Source organism: Rhinatrema bivittatum, chromosome 2 (genome assembly GCF_901001135.1).
Source record: "Rhinatrema bivittatum chromosome 2, aRhiBiv1.1, whole genome shotgun sequence".
NCBI lineage: Eukaryota > Metazoa > Chordata > Amphibia > Gymnophiona > Rhinatrematidae > Rhinatrema > Rhinatrema bivittatum.
In genome coordinates, this window is record NC_042616.1 from 65,633,686 (window position 1) to 65,651,499 (window position 17,814).

At 44.3% G+C, this 17,814-nt stretch overlaps 1 protein-coding gene across 5 annotated transcripts in view; it reads left to right on the plus strand.

Annotated features, from left to right (window-relative positions):
• Nucleotides 1-17,814, plus strand: part of ALS2CL (ALS2 C-terminal like) — a 297,669-nt gene that overhangs the window by 42,438 nt on the left and 237,417 nt on the right. Inside the window, exon 1 of one of the 5 annotated variants that reach the window (XM_029588273.1) lies at nucleotides 16,937-17,057. The exons of the other annotated variants lie outside the window; for them this stretch is intronic. The gene's annotated coding sequence lies outside the window, so the exon portion shown is untranslated. Of the gene's footprint in view, nucleotides 1-16,936; nucleotides 17,058-17,814 lie in introns of those variants that run through there. 5 annotated transcript variants of the gene reach the window in all.

A 17,814-nucleotide genomic window follows, 5' to 3' on the forward strand; every position in this document is an offset into this window, starting at 1 on the left:
TAGGTAATTGGTTAATTAGAGCAGTGTCTGTTGATTTGAGCCAAGTTTCTGTTATGGCGCAAACATGTGCGCAACAATGAAATAACCAGTTTTACCAATTAGTCTACCAGTTTGCCCAATCAATCTGCAACTCATGAAGACCCCTCTGTCACTTCAGTCTAATGTTCCATGTAATGAGATTGGCATTGGTGGGCCCTTAGTGCTGTGATGTGGTTGGCACAGCCTAGCAGATGAGCCCTCTAGGCTCACATTGACAGCTGGCGGATGGACCCTGCGGTGAGATGGACTGGAGCTTCACCTATACCAGCCGCCTCCCCCACAGGTTGAGCCCTTGGGTTCTGGCGTCCGGCAGAACGTAGGTGAGCTCCTAGGGTGGTCAGGCAGACAAGAGTCCAATGACCAACCGAGGTACTGGAGACAGGACAGAGGTCGGGACAGGCAGCAAACAGGAAATACCGGAGACAACCAGGGGTTGGGACAGGCAGCAGACAAGGTAAAGAAGTCAGGTCCAAGCCAAAAGTCCAGGGGGCAATCAAGGAAGGTCAAGGTCCAAAGCAGAGTTCAGAATCTGGGAGACTGAGCCAAGGGACAGATAAGGAGAGGAGGGGGCAAGGACAAGACAAAGACAAGAGCACAGCTGCACATACGAGGCAAGGCAGCATCGGCAGTAACATAGAAACAAGGCAGGAAGGCAAAAACCACAGGAACATAGGAACAAGGCAACACAGACTGACAGCTCAAGGCACGGCAGGAGATTTTACTAGAGTGCCAGTGACATCATAGGGCAATGTGGCTGCCGCCCTGCCACAGGCCCTACAAGATCAGTCGAATCAGGTATGCATGCACCTAGGAGAAGTCGCGGGGAGCGACATGAGCTCTGCTGAGCGGTGTTTTTTGGCTGGGGCAGCATCCCGGCCATGACAATTATCTGACAGTGTCAAGGGTGAGTGAGGTGGCTCGAGGAGCCATCCCGCAAGCTGCTAAACATAACATTCTGCCATTTCACCCATGAGTCTTCATGGTATTCAAATTTCTCATGCATATTCATTCTGGATATCCTGAAAACTGGATTAGCTGTCGAGTCCTCAGGACAAGTTTAGAAAGCCCTGCATTAGGTCCTTACTAGGTCTTATAGGAGACGGAGCGGTGTCTCCGAAGCTGGAGGCAAAAAACACACCGACTCCAGCCTTTTCAAATACAGATAAAACATTTATTCAAGTTCACAACACTTGAAGAATATAATGACTGCCTGCTTTTGCAGTATATTCCCCATTCCCTGAAGTCAGGGTCAGCATGGATTAACAGGAGCTGCCTCTCCAGGAGATGCAGGGCCTCCTGAACACAGCTGGGCTTACTCTTATTCTGCCCCAGCTGGTCCCACCACCAAGACTCTCCCCTGCCCCAATAAGATCACATCCAAAGAGCTCGCTCCCTCTGTGAGCTTTAGAGTGAACCAGGCATCTAGCCTGGTCCTGCACCTACATAAAGGGGAAACTGGGGTCATTCCATTACATACCAAACCCCCCCCCCCCCCACACACACACACACACCCCAAGCTTGGATCCATTGGTCCAAGTTTTACTACTTCCCCCTGGATTCCATCCAGGAAGTACCACACATCCCACTTGCCTTCATGTTGCCTCCCATCAGCTAGGTTTGGAGTTAGGGTTCTAGGGTCAGACTCACCCCATACCTTAGGATTACCCCAGGCAACACTGTTAGTATCACCTAATGTGGCCCTCATACAGTGTACACTCTTGGCTCTTTGAGTCCATCTGTAGCTCCAGGTTCCACTTCCACTCTGGCAGGGCTCCTTGGACTGGCTGTGGGACTTGCAGTGAGTACGCTTCAGTCTCCTTTATAGTGTCTTGTGCTTCCCCTGCACTGTCACGACCAGCGCCCTCTGGCAACTCAGACGTGGCTCTTGCTGACTCCTCGTCGCTGCCACACACTGGCTCCTCTGTACTCCCTCTTGCTAGGGGCTCCATGTTCTCTTTTGCATGACTATCCATGGTTCCTCCTTCTGAGCTCTTCACAGCAGCGCCTCCATCTGGCTTCTTGATACTGCCTCCCACAGGCCATCAGGTACTGCACCCTTCTGGTCACTCTGTGTTACCCTCTTGTTGCAATCTCCTGTAGTTCAGCAACCAGATGCTGCCATTTAATTCTGCCTTCCTCTCTCTGAGCATCTACGGCAGCTCTTTCAGAGTGACTGCTAGCGTTTCTCCTTATTCTCAAGTAAGGCACATTGTCCTCTACACAGGAAGCAGTGAGAGCAAGCTGCGTTTCCTGCTTATTTTTCCCCTTAGTCCAGGACAACTGACTCTGCACTAATCTTCCCTGCAGCTGCCGCTGACCCTCCAGGACACTCCGCATCAAGGCGTGTACATCAGCTTCTGCCATGCTTCCACTCTGCTGCACTTCTTTAAGCCCTCTGGTTAGAAAAATCTGGTTAGAAAAAAACTGAAAAGTGCAGCTGCAAAGGTTAAAAGTGTTCAACAGGCTTGGACATTAAGAAAGGTGGAAGGAAGGCAAAACGATTACCGTCATGGTTAAAAGGTGAGGTGAAAGAGGCTATTTTAGCCAAAAAAAATCCTTCAAAAATTGGAAGAAGGATCCATCTGAAGAAAATAGGATAAAACATAAGCATTGTCAAGTTAAGTGTAAAACATTGATAAGACAGGTGAAGAGAGAATTTGAAATGAAGTTGGCCATAGAGGCAAAAACTCATAATAAAAACTTTTTAAAATATATCCAAAGCAAGAAACCTGTGAGGGAGTCGGTTGGACCATTAGATGACCGAGGTGTTAAAGGGGCTCTTAGGGAAGATAAGGCCATTGCAGAAAGACTAAATGAATTCTTTGCTTCCATGTTTACTAATGAGGATGTTGGGGAGATACCAGTTCCAGAGACAGTTTTCAGGGGTGATGAGTCAGACGAACTGAACGAAATCACTGTGAACCTGGAAGATGTAGTAGGCCAGATTGACAAACTAAAGAGCAGCAAATAACCTGGACTGGATGGAATGCATCCTAGGGTACTGAAGGAACTCAAAAATGAAATTTCTGATCTATTAGTAAAAATTTGTAACTTATCATTGAGATCATCCATTGTACCTGAAGACTGGAGGGTGGCCAATGTAACCCCAATATTTAAAAAAGGCTCCAGGGGCGATCCGGGTAACTATAGACCATGGAGCCTAACTTCAGTGCCGGGAAAAATAGTGGAAAGATGTAATGGAACACAGACAACATGGATTTACCCAAGGAAAGTCTTGCCTAACAAATCAGCTTCATTTTTTTGAAGGGGTTAATAAACATGTGGACAAAGGTGAACCGGTAGATGTAGTGTATTTGGATTTTCAGAAGGCGTTTGACAAAGTCCCTCATGAGAGGCTTCTACGAAAACTAAAAAGTCATGGGATAGGAAGCAATGTCCTTTCGTGGATTACAAACTGGTTAAAAGACAGGAAACAGAGAGTAGGATTAAATGGTCAATTTTCTCAGTGGAAAAGGGTAAACAGTGGAGTGTCTCGGGGATCTGTACTTGGACCGGTGCTTTTCAATATATATATATAAATGATCTGGAAAGGAATACAACGAGTGAGGTTATCAAATTTGCGGATGATACAAAATTATTCAGAGTAGTTAAATCACAAGCAGACTGTGATACATTACAGGAGGACCTTGCAAGACTGGAAGATTGGGCATCCAAATGGCAAATGAAATTTAATGTGGACAAGTGCAAGGTGTTGCATATAGGGAAAAATAACCCTTGCTGTAGTTACACGATGTTAGGTTCCATATTAGGAACTACCACCCAGGAAAAAGATCTAGGCATCATAGTGGATAATACTTTAAAATCGTCAGCTCAGTGTGCTGCAGCAGTCAAAAAAGCAAACAGAATGTTAGGTATTATTAGGAAGAGAATGGTTACTGAAATAGAAAATGTCATAATGCCTCTATATCGCTCCATGGTGAGACCGCACCGTGAATACTGTGTATAATTCTGGTTGCAGCATCTCAAAAAAGATATAGTTGCGATGGAGAAGATACAGAGAAGGGCAACCAAAATGATAAAGGGGATGGAACAGCTCCCCTATGAGGAAAGGCTGAAGAGGTTAGGGCTGTTCAGCTTGGAGAAGAGACGGCTGAGGGGGTCTTGAACGAGTAGATGTGACTCGGTTATTTACACTTTTGAATAATAGAAGGACTAGGGGCCATGCCATGAAGTTAGCAAGTAGCACATTTAAGACTAATTAGAGAAAATTCTTTTTCACTAAACGCACAATAAAGCTCTGGAATTTGTTGCCAGAGGATGTGGTTAGTGCAGTTAGTGTAGCTGGGTTCAAAAAAGGTTTGGATAAGTTCTTGGAGGAGAAGTCCATTAATGGCTATTAATCAATTATACTTAGGGAATAGCCACTGCTATTAATTGCATCAGTAGCATGGGATCTTCTTAGTGTTTGGATAATTGCCAGATTCCTGTGGCCTGGTTTGGCCTCTATTGGAAACAGGATGCTGGACTTGATGGACCCTTGGTCTGACCCAGCATGGCAATTTCTTATGTTCTTATGCTTTTTCTTCTTTTGCCTGCACTGCAGTGCCTGCACTGGATCCAGACCAGGTTTTCTGCAGCAGTGGTCCTCAACAGGTGTGTCCGGACATGCTGGTGTGTCACGAGGTCCTGGGAGGTGTGTTGCAGGTGGCTGTCTCCTTATCAGCCCGGGTGGGAGTTGGTTGACTTCTCTTACATTGGACCCGATAGGAGGCTACTCTCACTTCCTTCATTTCATTTATTAAAATGTATTTAATTGCTTAAGACTAACGGCCTAAGCGATGTACAAAATAAAACATTCACAATAATGACATATAAATAAAGCAAAACATTTTAAAGCCTATTAAGTACATAGCAAAGTCATAATACCCAGCGCAGTCGCATTTCATGGGAGGACTATTAACATATAAATGTTCTTTATCCAAAGGCTTGTTTTTCAACAAAAAATATTTTAGGAGGAGCCAAAACTTCTTTATACATTCTGACATTTTGAGTTCCATTGGAAGAGTGTTCCAAAGTATAGGCGCTGCCACGGAGAAGGCAGATTCTTTTGTTGCTGTAAGGCAAGCAACTCTGACCGAGGGCACATCAAACAATCCTCTTTGAGAGGATCTCAGTTGACGAGATGGTTCATATATCTTGAGGAGAGCATTATCCCAAGGACAAGAGCTAGAATTGATTTGCTTAAATGCCATCCCATTTTATAACTAATTCGTTGTTGCAAGGGCAACCAGTGCATAGTGATAAGTACCGGGCTTATACGCTCACGCCGCTTGGTCCCAGTGATCAACCGTGCAGCAGAGTTTAACAGAAGCTGCACGGGATGTAATGATTTCAGCCAAAGACCCAAATATAGCCCATTACAGTAGTTAATGAGAGGGAAAATAGATGCTTGAACAATCGTACAAAAAATCAAAATAATGTAACAGGTGTCTTAACCCTACAAGCACACGGAGCTTGAAAAACACTCTCTTCTTTCAGGCCCAGTGGGAGGCTGTTTCCTCCTTCACCCAGGTCAGAAGGCGACATTGCCAGCTCCTGCTGTTGTGGGCCAGATGGGATGCAAACTTTATCTTCCCCTGCTGAGCCTGGAAGTGATGCTGCTGCTGAGCTCTTCACTCTGTGGAGGGTGGGGGAAAGGAGGTTGGGGAAGTTGGGAAGATGAAGGTGGACTGGAGAGGGAGTGTGGGGGCTGCTGAGCAGGAAGGGGGGTCAGGAATGCAGGGCAGGGATATGATTGTGAGCAGATGATTGAAAGGGAGTAATTGGGAAAAGTGAAGGATGATGGAAGCTTGGAGGGGGAGTGACGGGGTGCAGGAGCCATAATGTGTCAGTTTCGGGAATGTGCATTTCTTCTATCTTTGTACTTTGCTTAGAGTAGGAGGATTTGTATTTCTGTTTCTAGCTCTCCAGTTTTGCACTGCATGCAGAGTGGCTTTTTGAGGTTTCCATTCCAGTTTTTGCCTCCACATTTGTAATTTTGATCTGTATTTGGTAAAGGTTGGGTCTGTATGTGTGACTGAGGTGAGATATTTTACTAGTAGGTAAGGGTTTGTATCAGTCTTCTTTGTTGCATTTTCTCATTCTCAATAGGGCATGCATTGGTGCTGCCCTGCTGCCTTTTCATGGGAAGGGCTATTGCTATTTGCGTTCTTGGAATTAGTGTTGCAGGGTATGGAAGGTTTGCTGCACATGGCTGTTTTTTTTTTTTTTCAGGTTTTGTATTTTACAGTGCACCTGGTAATAAGGGAATCTGTGTTTCTGTTACTGAGATGGCACCAGAATATCTTTTTTATATAGCAAGTCGTATTTAAAATATCCTAGGTCTGCTCTGCATCCATTGTTTGGGAATGAGGGGTGGGGGCAGGTTCCTTTGGATGCAGAGTATATGTTTACATTTAGCCCCGTGATGGTCACATATTCAGTGTGTGTCACACCTGTAAGCCTTATCTGCCAGGGGTGTCCCAACAGAAAAAAAGGTTGAGAACCACAGTTCGGGAGTACTGCCCAGGCCTTTAAGCTCTCTGGCTTCTGCAGTTGCTCGCAGTTTCATCCTCACTATGAGCCACGCCCTGCTCTAGCCACAGTGCACACCTGCTTTTCTCCCTCTTTTTTTTTTCTTTAAAAGGAAAACAAAATAAAAGATACCCTGCCTCACCGGCACTGACTGTACTGAATATAGCAGTTCTGTCTTCAGACAGGGCTTCTCCCCTTTGTCTGCAAAGATAAACCTATGCTGTCTGCAGGTCCCACAGACCACTACTAGTTTAAAGACAGTTTTCAGTTTTGTTTTGTTTTTTATGCTCCTCTATGAGCCCACAAGCCTCTATCTTCCATTGCTCTTGGACACAGTTTAAGAGCATTGTGCTCCCTGAGCCACACCCTTTTGCCTCCAGCCGCTTCTGGCAGGCCACACTTACAAACTTTATAATCCTTCCTTGGAGACTTGGGTTTTATTCTGTGCCAAGCTTTAGAAAAAAAAAAAAATCCCACTTCTAAAACCATATGTGGGAGAAAGAGCAGTGTCTTCCAGGCTGGAGGCATAAACCACACTGACTCCAACCTTTTCAAATACAGATACAACTTGTATTCAAGTTCACAGCACTTCAACAATATAATGATTGCCTACCTTTGCAGTACATTCCCCACTCCCTGGGGTCTGGGTCAGCATGGATTAACAGGAACGGCCTCTCCTGGAAGCACGGGGCCTCCTGAACACCACTGGGCTTACTCTCTTATTCTGCCCACAGAGCTCTCTCCCCCTGTGTGGTTTAAGGTGGATCAGGCATCTAGCCTGGTCCTGTAAATACACAAAGGGGAAAACACAATCTTTTAAAAGAAGGTGCAATTTTTTGGGAGATAATTTTAGGGTTATAGCCATACCTGGGAACGTTTGATTTCCAGTCACCCTGAGATTGTCATAGATTAGTGGAGCAGAAGGAGAGTGTACACTTTATCCTCTCTCATATACACAAACTCCCTAACATACATATTCATTCTCTCTCACACATTGACTGTCATGTACACTCCTCTCTCACACACACAAAAACACACTGGCTCTCTCCCTACTCCCTCACACACATGCACAGGCTCTCTCCTCCCTTCCCACCCCCAGGCTCTCTTCTCCCTACCCACACACATACAGACTCTCACACTCACAGGCTTTTTCACGCTCACTGGCTCTTCCCTCCAGACACACACACTAGTTCTCTCCCATCCACACACTCACTGGCTCTCCTTCACATATACACACACCTGCAGACTCTCACACACTCAGACTCTCTCTCCCTTACATACACACACAGGCTCTCACACTCACTGACTTTCTCTCCCTCTCATACATACATACATATACACACACAGGCTCTCTTCCCCCACCCCACCCCACCACACATACACACAGAGGCTCTTTCACATAGAAGCTCTCCCCACTCACACACTCACCTGCTCTCCCTCACATATACACTCATCCACAGAATCTCACACACTCAGTCTCTCTCTCCCTCATATACATAGCTCTCGCACACTCACTCTCCCTCTCTCACATACACACACACAGGCTGTTCTTCCCTCACCCCACTCAACAGGCTCTCTCAAATTCTAGAGCTCCTCTTCCATGGGTGAGAAGGAAGATGCTGAAGGCCTCATCCCTTTCTCTGCTCATACATTTGCCTGACAGGGTTTGGATATCCTGCTAGCTCTCTACTTATGAGATGTATCATCTTCTGCTGGTAGAGCCCGAGCTCTCTGTCAGTTTGCTGCTCCCGGGGTGCAACGTTTTTGCTGGCAGGGCTTGGGTTCCCTGCTGGTTTGCTGCTCCTGGGGTGCATCTCATCCTTTCTGTCTGGGCCGTGAATACCATCCCTACTGTGAAGGTCGGCACAATGCAGGTCAAACATCAGCCCTGTTTCAACCGTGTGGGCTACGTAGGCCCCTCCAGTTCAAACAGCTGACATTTGACCTGCAACACCAGAACGATAGAAGATGTGCCATGCCGACCTTCACAATAGGGATGATGTTAACCTAGTGGAAGACACCAGCGCTGGGCGGAAGAAGGTTTTCAGGCTGGATGGACTGCAGATGGATCGGAGGGCTAAAATCTGGACATTTTAGCCCTCCTTTTGGCTTCCAGACATGTCCTCAAATCTACCGTCTGGAGAAAATCCGGACAGTTTTTCAACCCTAGGCCACCTGGAGCTTGTAATTTGTTCAGATTTCCGGAGTCTCCGAGCCAAATCCGGAGAGTTCCCGGGTATGGTTATAGCTTTTTTATTTGAAGAATTCAGGGGCCTGTTTATAATTCTGTGCCAAAATTGTGCTATTCTAAGCTGTTTTATTGCAGGTTAGTTCTTGCAGAATTGACTAAACTGTGGCATTCACATACTGCAGTTTAGTGGGCCAAGATCATGTGCTGATATTGCTATGGCATTGTGCAATCACAAGCTGGGGCATAAATCTTTTAAAGCGCTAGTTGGCTCAAGTGAAACCCCTCCCTCCCCTAAGTTTCCCTTCTCCAATCTATGGCAAATGTTGTTATGAACAAAGCATTTTTAATGAAACCCCTTGCCTCCAGAGAGCTCTCCCACTCCAGTATAAGGTAAGCTGGCATCCCCGACCACCTTCCTTGACCCTATCCCGCATAGTGCTCAAATCTCATCCCCCCCAGTGCTTAAATTTCATGCCCAGGCAAACGTTAGAATATATACCTTCTCAGATCCCCAGATCCCTCTTTTCCCTCCACACCCTTAGCCCAGGGAAGATTCAGGGGTGTCCAAGCAGTATGGATGCCCGATCATTTGTGCCTCAGCAGCAAATTGACTCTCTGCATGTTCTTTACCCTTCCTTGTACCACCTACAAACTATGCAGGGTCAAGAGTATCTGTGGCACCATCCCTCTGCTGGATTTTGAAAGGGAAACTCCACAGGGAGTTTCCCATTGAAAATAACTTTCAGGTCCATTGGCCTGCAGGCTCTTTGAGACCTTTTATCCTTCTAATGCAATAATCTGTCAGTGCCCTGTGACAAGTCTTCTGTTCTTTAAATTTTTTAGGCCTAAAGCCACTAAACCGTAATGTTTTTTCATGGGAGAGGTCCTACTATTGTGGGGGGTGGGAGGGTTGCTGCAATAGTGGGACCCTCCTTTGAAAAATCATTATGGCTGTAAGGTGTATTTTTTGTCTTACGGCTAAACACCGCAGGACAAAAGAATGCAGTGAGCAGCCCTTTAACATAATGGTGGCCCCAACCTCATGGGACTGCCATCACCTTAAAGGGCCACTGGCCCAAAAAAACAAATCACGGACAAAAAGGGAGGTCAAGTGGGGGTCGGTGCTATCCCGATCTCAACCTGCTGCCACCAGTTGAGGCAGCCCCAACACCCCCAAAAATGTAAACAAAATAAAAATGTAGGCATGCAGAGATGACTCCGGGCCCCCCAGAGCTTAAAATGCAAAATATAGCTTCCAGCCCCCCTTCCCATCCCCATCCCTCTTGTCAAAAAATTAAAATTAGGGTCTTGGCCCTCAGCCCACCACCCCCCCCCCCCCGAACCTTAAATTAAGGTGAGGCTCCCACTTCAGGTCTCAGGTACCCCCTAGTACCCCACCCAGTTTGTGCCATTTCCCAAAATGGCCACACGGGTCCGATCCCTAGACCTTACCCCAGTCACATGTCTGGGGCAAGATCAGATTGGCACCATTTTGGGAAATGGCACCGACCAGGTGGTGTGCTAGGGGGCATCCTGGCCCCAACGTGGGAGCCTCAACTTAATTTAAAGTTTGGGGGTGCAAGAGGGGGTGGGGCCTGGGGCCAGTACCCTAATTTCTATTTTTTTTACTTGGGGGTAGAGATTGGAAGGGGGCTGGGACCCTATTTTTTATGTTTTAAGCTCTGCGGGGTGGGGGCCAGTATCATGATAGTCTTTGATGGGAGAAGGGGGGGGGGGGGGGGGCATTGCAATGTTCCTACATTTTTACTTTGTTTAAATTTTAGGGGTTTTAGGGCCACCTTGACTGGTGGCTCCGGGCTAAGATGGGGGTCAGCACTGACCTTCGCTCAACCTCCCTGTTTGTCCATTTTTCTTTTTGCTACCTTTTTAAATGAGAGGTGCGAGCTTTGGGACCCACTTTAGGGTCTCAGGCCTCCTGCCTCAAATTTTCCGCTTTTCCAAAAGGTGTAGGTATTTTTTTTTTAATTCTTTATTTATATTATTTTCATTTCACATATACAGGAAAAACAAAAGCATTTCAGGTCCATTAAAATACATCAATGGTTATTGCAAGTTATTAAAGACAAATATAGAATAAGGATAATAACTATTTCAAAATCCTTCCTACATAATGTATATCTGAAATCCAAAAACATTCAGTCAAATCATTTAAGAGAAAAGGTGTAGGTATTTTATTGTAGATGCAAAATACTGCGTATATCGCACTATATCGCCGCAATAGAGCTCTAATGTGGCAATGTTGCACAATATACGCAGTATAACACACGTTACAGCACTAACGCCGGCTTCAACCATCTCCCAGTTAAGTTAGGGCATGTAAGGTGTTAGTATTTGAATAAATGAAGCCCAAGTATGAATAATCCAGATTTATTTTGGTTCTAGCATATAGCTGCCTATGTGATATTGCGGCAACTGTGATTATCTTTTGCATCACCGGATTCCCATGAAGATGCAGTACAATGACATATAAAAATATTAGACAATGTTTCACAAAACTGTATGTTTATTGAATAGCTATGAAAATATTTCCATGTCTTGGTCAATGTGCCCATCTCCATAATGCATTTCTTATGTGACTAGTCAAATGTACTACAACTGGATACAAATCCTGATTTGTTTAACTTTTTATTTATTTGCCTTTAAACAAATTTTCAAGGAACATATACTGTAAAGCAAAGTGATGAAAGCAAAAATCATGCCAAAAAAAAGAATAAATTTCACAGTATACCACAAAATAAATGCTCTTCACACTATAGTCCAGCAGGCAGGAGACCATAGATTGAAACAAACCTAAAAACACAAAATCAATCAGCAGGAAAGAATTCAGGGCGTGCCCCAAGCAGCACAGCACTAATCCTAATAAGGAGGGAAAGGATAAACAAATGCAACAATTATCTCTTAGGCAATGAGTTATACTCTAGTGTGTTTCCTTGAGATAGGTCCAAGGACCAACTTATCACTAAGAAAAAAGGTCAGTTGAGCCGGCTCAAAAAATTAATATTAAATATTGTGATATTTCGCAGTGCATTCACATGAACATTTCTAAAAGAATAATGCTCCAATTTGTAATACCTTAGGGCACAACAATAAAAAATGCCTCCTTTTCTTTTGAGTGACTTTTGTTACATCTGGAAAACCGCTAATCTTTAGTTTCTCAAATAACTCTTCCCTGTGTTTAAAGAAGAGCCACATAATCGGGTCCCTATCTGGTTCCAACACAAAATTCACAATCAGAGTCACTGCAGTAATTCGGGGCAGGCTTAACCATTAGGAGAACTAGGCAGTTGCCTTGGGAGGCAGCTTCTAGGGAGCACCAAAGTGCAGATGCAGTTAAAATAGTGCTGTTTTGGATGGCATGGTTGCTCTATAGGTTATAATAATTGGTTTTCAGACTTTTGTGTTACTTTACAGGTAGGGTAACTTTCAAACAAGTACAAGTGGTGGCATGTACACACGTATATGCATATAGATCTACGATAGTATTTTATAACCCGTGTCTATCATATATGCATATATTATAAAATATGCATATTTTTACCCCTGAACATTCACAGGTACTGCATTGAAAGCAAATGTTTCAATGCATTGAACATGCATACTTTTCCTGCCTACTTAAAAATATGACGGTAACTTTCCAAGCGGCACACAGGCGCATATTGGCACATGTGTGTTGCCATATGCTCAGGGACACAACAATTTTATAACTTGCGCGCATGTTATAAAATAGCTTGAGTGCACACACATGCGCCTAATTTTAAGTGGGCATGTGCCTAGGCATGTAAATCCCGTTTCTATGCCTTGACCAGTTTCACCAATTCATCCACCAGTTTGCCCAGTGTTGAGCTAGAATCTCCAAACCCTCTTGCTTTAATAGTCTACACTACCCCCAGTTACCCCAGACACTTTAAACCCCTCCAAAATGGCAGGTTTTTTTTTTTGTTTTTGTTTACAACTTACACCTCCTCCATTGCAGAAGGAAACTTACGCAGCATGTGCACATCTGTGCAAATGCCCACGCCTAACCCACACCACACCCACACCATGCCCCTTTTTGAAATCAAGTGAGATTTCGGAGCGGCCTCAGAGGGAACTTTCCTTCGCCTTCCCCCCACCTTCCCCTCCCTTCCCCTACCTAACCCCCCCCCCGGCCCTATCTAAACCCCCCCCTTACCTTTGTTTCATGATTTACGCCTGCGGGCTGCTGGCGCGCGATCACCCAACCCGGGGGCTGGTCTGGAGGCCTCGACCACGCCCCCGGGCCGGCGCCACGACCCAGGCCCGCCCCCGCAACGCCGCGTCACGCCCCCGCAACGCCGCGTCATTTTAGACGTGCCCCCGACACGCCCCTTTTAGAAAGCCCCGGGACTTACGCGCGTCCCAGGGCTCTGCGCACGCCGGCGGCCTATGCAAAATAGGCGCACTGGCGCGCGTAAATCCGGCCGGATTTACGCGCACAGGGCATTTAAAATCCTCCCCCATGTGCGTAATAGAACTTAACCAGTTTACCAATTACTCCACCCGTTTGTCCACTTTTTCGAGATCATTGAGACCCTCCTAGTTCTTCACACTGAACTCCCCACCAGTTTACCCAGACCTTCCACCTAGCCAATAATACACAATAAACAAATCTAACATCAGTTAGGCCAGATAATCAGCAGAGTTATAATTAAATGTAATTATTTATTTAATTCTTTTATATACCGACCTTCATGACAAGTGTCATATCAGATCTGTTTACATGGAACTTGTGGGTTAACATTCTTAACAACCATTTAACAATAGATCATTCACAGGAAGCAAAGTTACATTTAACAAGGAGAGCAAACTTAAATGAGAAAATTGCCAAATGTAAATGTGCGTCTTTTAAAATAGCAACTTACATGAGTAACTGTTGCGCCTGCCCAGAATGCCCCTAGATCACCTCTTTTTTTATGCATGTATATATGCAAGCAAAACGTAAATTGCGCACATGATTTCAACTTGTATAAGATACCGATTACGCGAGTACAAGCTTTTTACGCATATATATGCTAATTTTTACATGTATAACTCTTTGAATCACCCCAAAGTGTCTGGAAATAGAAGGAGTTTGTGTCACTGTTACCAAGATGACACCAGATTATGAAAATGTTTTATATGATGAGTAGTAAGGGGAAATATCCTAATTCAGCCCAGCTAGCCATTTCAGAAATTATCTTCAAACAATGAAATACAGATTTATTTTAATATATACATCTATGCATTTCCTGATTTTCTTTGCAACCAGTCCTCAAAAATCACAGATAATATGTTCATCTGACACTGACATGATTTCAGAAATTATGTCATAATGTCTGTCTAAGGGGCCGATGCAATAAATTGCTCCCAGCCTAGCGCACAGGTTTCGTGCAGTTGGATGCGTGTTTTTAGATGCGCTGGACTAGCACCGGATTCAATAAGGAGATTAGCGCATCCGAAACACGTGCCCAAACAAATGCGTAGCCGATAGCACTTATCACATGTAAATTCCATGTAGATGAGGCTATTAGCTATTTCCACCCGATGCTGAAAATCGCCGGGCGACCAACACACACTTTTTAATGTGGCAAATGTAACTCCAGCCCCAGAGCTAGCATTGTTATTCCATGAGTCAATGGCTCATGAGAAATTTAAAAACACTGTCCTCTGTGGTTCCTCCTCCTCCAGTATCATTGTGACACTTAAAACTACTGCTTGGTGTTTAACAATAAAGGCATAATGTAATGGCTTAATGTAAAAAAAAAAAAAATTCTGGATGCACACTTTACATGCAAAATGTACACGCACAATAGCAAGGGTCAAAATCGGCCTGAAGAGGGATAAAACAGATGCATGCCTGTTGCAATTGTGGGTGCCTTATGCACAATTGAGCGCTGGAGATGCACAAATTTTCCCTAGCGTGTCCTTTTTTAACGTAGCACTTTATTTTAATATTGCATCAGGCGCCCAGGGGATGTGGCTGTGCACGCATTAGGAAAACGGATGCTCAATACAAGCACCCGTTTTAATGCACGTCATTGCATTTGCCCCTGAACGTATCATCTAGGATTATATGGGGTGAAAAAAGTACGACTAGCAACTGTTCGCTCTAAGCTGTGTGCAAGTAGGCATGCACACAGCTTGTGAACCCTGCACACAAAGCAAAACATAGCATGCATAAAATGGCATAGTAGGAAACCCATCTTTCTATATAATTATGTATAATTATGAAAAATATGAAATCACATTTATTTTATTTTATGTTTTGTATTCAGTTAAAAAAAAATGATATGCTGCAATAACTTATGGCTAGATTTTAAAACATGCCACGCACGCATCCATGCGCACTGAATACTCAGCGCCAGCTTTCAGCCTTCTTTTTTTGCGTCGGCCCCATTGTGTGACCAGGCTTATGATGTGTAACTGCTCAATGTGTGAAAATGTCTGTAAGTCATTAAAGGAAGGTAAGAGGTAGGAAATGGAATGGAGTAGTACAGAGTGAGGAATCACCTATCAGTACTGGATGAGTCAGCCTTTCAGGGAATTCACAGCTCTTCAGTGTTCAGCTTGGGAAACTATTAAGTAGACTTATAAAACTGGATATTTATTCCATCAGTGAGAAATTACCAGGATGGAAACCTTCTTGGGATGGAAAAGACTTTAAGTGAGTCACGTGGCTTTTTACTCACACTTTTTAGACATTTATTTGACAATTATTTTTTAGCTGGAACAGCAATTTGTATAACATTGATTAGGTTTATCTTAGCTGAGCGTTTTGATTTTACACTACTAAGCTATTAAACTGATTTTTCTGCTCTGGAGATTTTTTATTTTGGGGCTTTTTGACAGTTATTTAGTACCTGGATCAGCCTAAAATAGAGATTTATATAAGTAAGTTGTTACTTTTTTAATCTGGGTTTGTCTTTTCTTTTTTGGGATTTTGAGAAATCCTATTTTTATTTTGTCTCCTGGAGATATATGTAATCCTTGAAGATATTGATGTTTAGTGCTATTTAACGTTTTAGGTTATTTGTTTGTTTAAGATGGTGAAGCAATGTGAAAGGTGGTGGCTGAGGCCAGAGGGTGCTGGGCTGATCAGAGAGAGGAATGTGGAGGTGATAATGCCCCTGTACAGATCATTGGTGAGGCCTCACTTAAAGGTAAATTATAAAAGGGCTGCGGGGGCATCCATGTGCGATTTGCATCTCTTCTTTGGTGGCTTTCACGTTGCATATTACCGCCTACATATATAGATATAGATGTACTTTCCCACCTGTCAGTTCGGATGTAAACTGGTATGATGTTGCACACTAATGTCGGTATATAAAAGTGTTAAATAAATAAAATATATTTTGTAGATAATATTCAGCATGAATGCTTAATGAGACTGTCTGTGTGTGGACTCTTTTCTCCACCTTTAATGTGGGCATTTGGCCCCCCGAGCATCGTTTCATCACTGGGTCTCATGAGCTACTTGCCCTTTGTGGTTCTTGAACGTGCTGTCACCTCACAAAACAGGAAAGGCTCCGAACAGCAGGAAAGATGGCGGCTTCTTTAATATAGCAACCGTAGTCGTTTCGGTGAAAGAGAGATTGAGTCGTGAACTACGACCTCAACAATGTCTGTGGCTCTCTATGAGGACAAAGGGCAATTTTTAAAAGCCAAAAAAAGAGCAGACTGGGAGGGAACTTCCCTAACCCCTTAGCTATCCTTTCTCCCTCTTCCCAAATCTTCCCCAACTTCTAAAAACCCCCTAACTACTTTTTTTTTTGTTTGTTGGCTACTTACTTGCTCTCCGGCTTACGGTTCAGTGGCGGCAGGTCCCCGTCCAGACCCTGTCCCCGGCCCCCCCCCTCCCCTTTCAAATACCTGCCACTTCTGCGTGAACCGGCAGATACGCGCATGGCCGGGCCGCTTGGAAAATGCCCTCGGCGCACGCGCGGCCCGGCCATGCGCATATCTCTATGGTCACCAGGGATTTTGTTCTTAACTCAATGTCACAGGCCTTGAGTCTGATGCAATTTGATTGAGCTCTTCCAGGTGCAGTGAGGTAAAAATATGATTTGAGTATTTATCTCGATCACAGTGGCTCTTCCTCTTCACTTTTTGGAATTTTGCAATTCTTTAACAGAAGTTATTGTGGCTGTGCAGCAAGGAGTCGGTTTGTAGGAGACCCTAGCCCGAACTCACCAGTCACATCAAAAAGTCAAGGTCTTTAAAATCTGTGGAAAAGTCCTCGCACCCCCTTGGAAAAGCTTCGACTATCTTGCTGAAGGTAATTTCTTATGATACACTTGAGTAAGATCTAATTCTATCTTTATGCCATGGCAGAAGCTGCTATTATCATCCAGAACACTCTTGCTGAGCATCTAATTGGATGGTAATAAAACAAGAAAATTGCCTGCCCTCGGTGCAAGCATGAGGTCCTACAATATATACAAGGAATTGGAGGTCTGTTAACTAGAATAAGGTTTTATTTGCGTGTGCTGCATTTCCTTTGCTTGGATAGCTGCACAAATGCATAAGTGAAATAGATGGTTAAGGCTAACACACAATCATGCGTAGACACCATGGTTTGTTCCAGTTGTTCTACTTCACTGGTAGCGCATTGGACATCAGCCTCCCATATTATCTCTGATTTAGGTTTTCCTTACCATAGAGCTCTGCAAACCCTCCGCTCAAGCAGGGGATTTCTCCAGATGACTGCTGTAGCATGGACTGCCCTGGGTATACATCCTTCAAACACTGCACCCATCCAGTCTGAATCAGGAAAATAGAATGGGAAATAGAATAGGCAGTTTTCTTTTCAGCACCTTCGTCTTTCCTCTCCCACCCACCCTGCCCTTCTCCTTTTTCTCTTCTCCCCTATTCCCCCTTTCTCCATTTTTGGGGGTTTTGTTTTTTGCAAGATGTTACCATCTTTATTGCCTTATGAGTAAGTCTGTTTGAAACTGTGTTTTCTTATATTTCTGGCATATATTCTGTCTGATTTTATTTTTCATGGATGTTTGTATCCTTGTGGTCTAGTTATT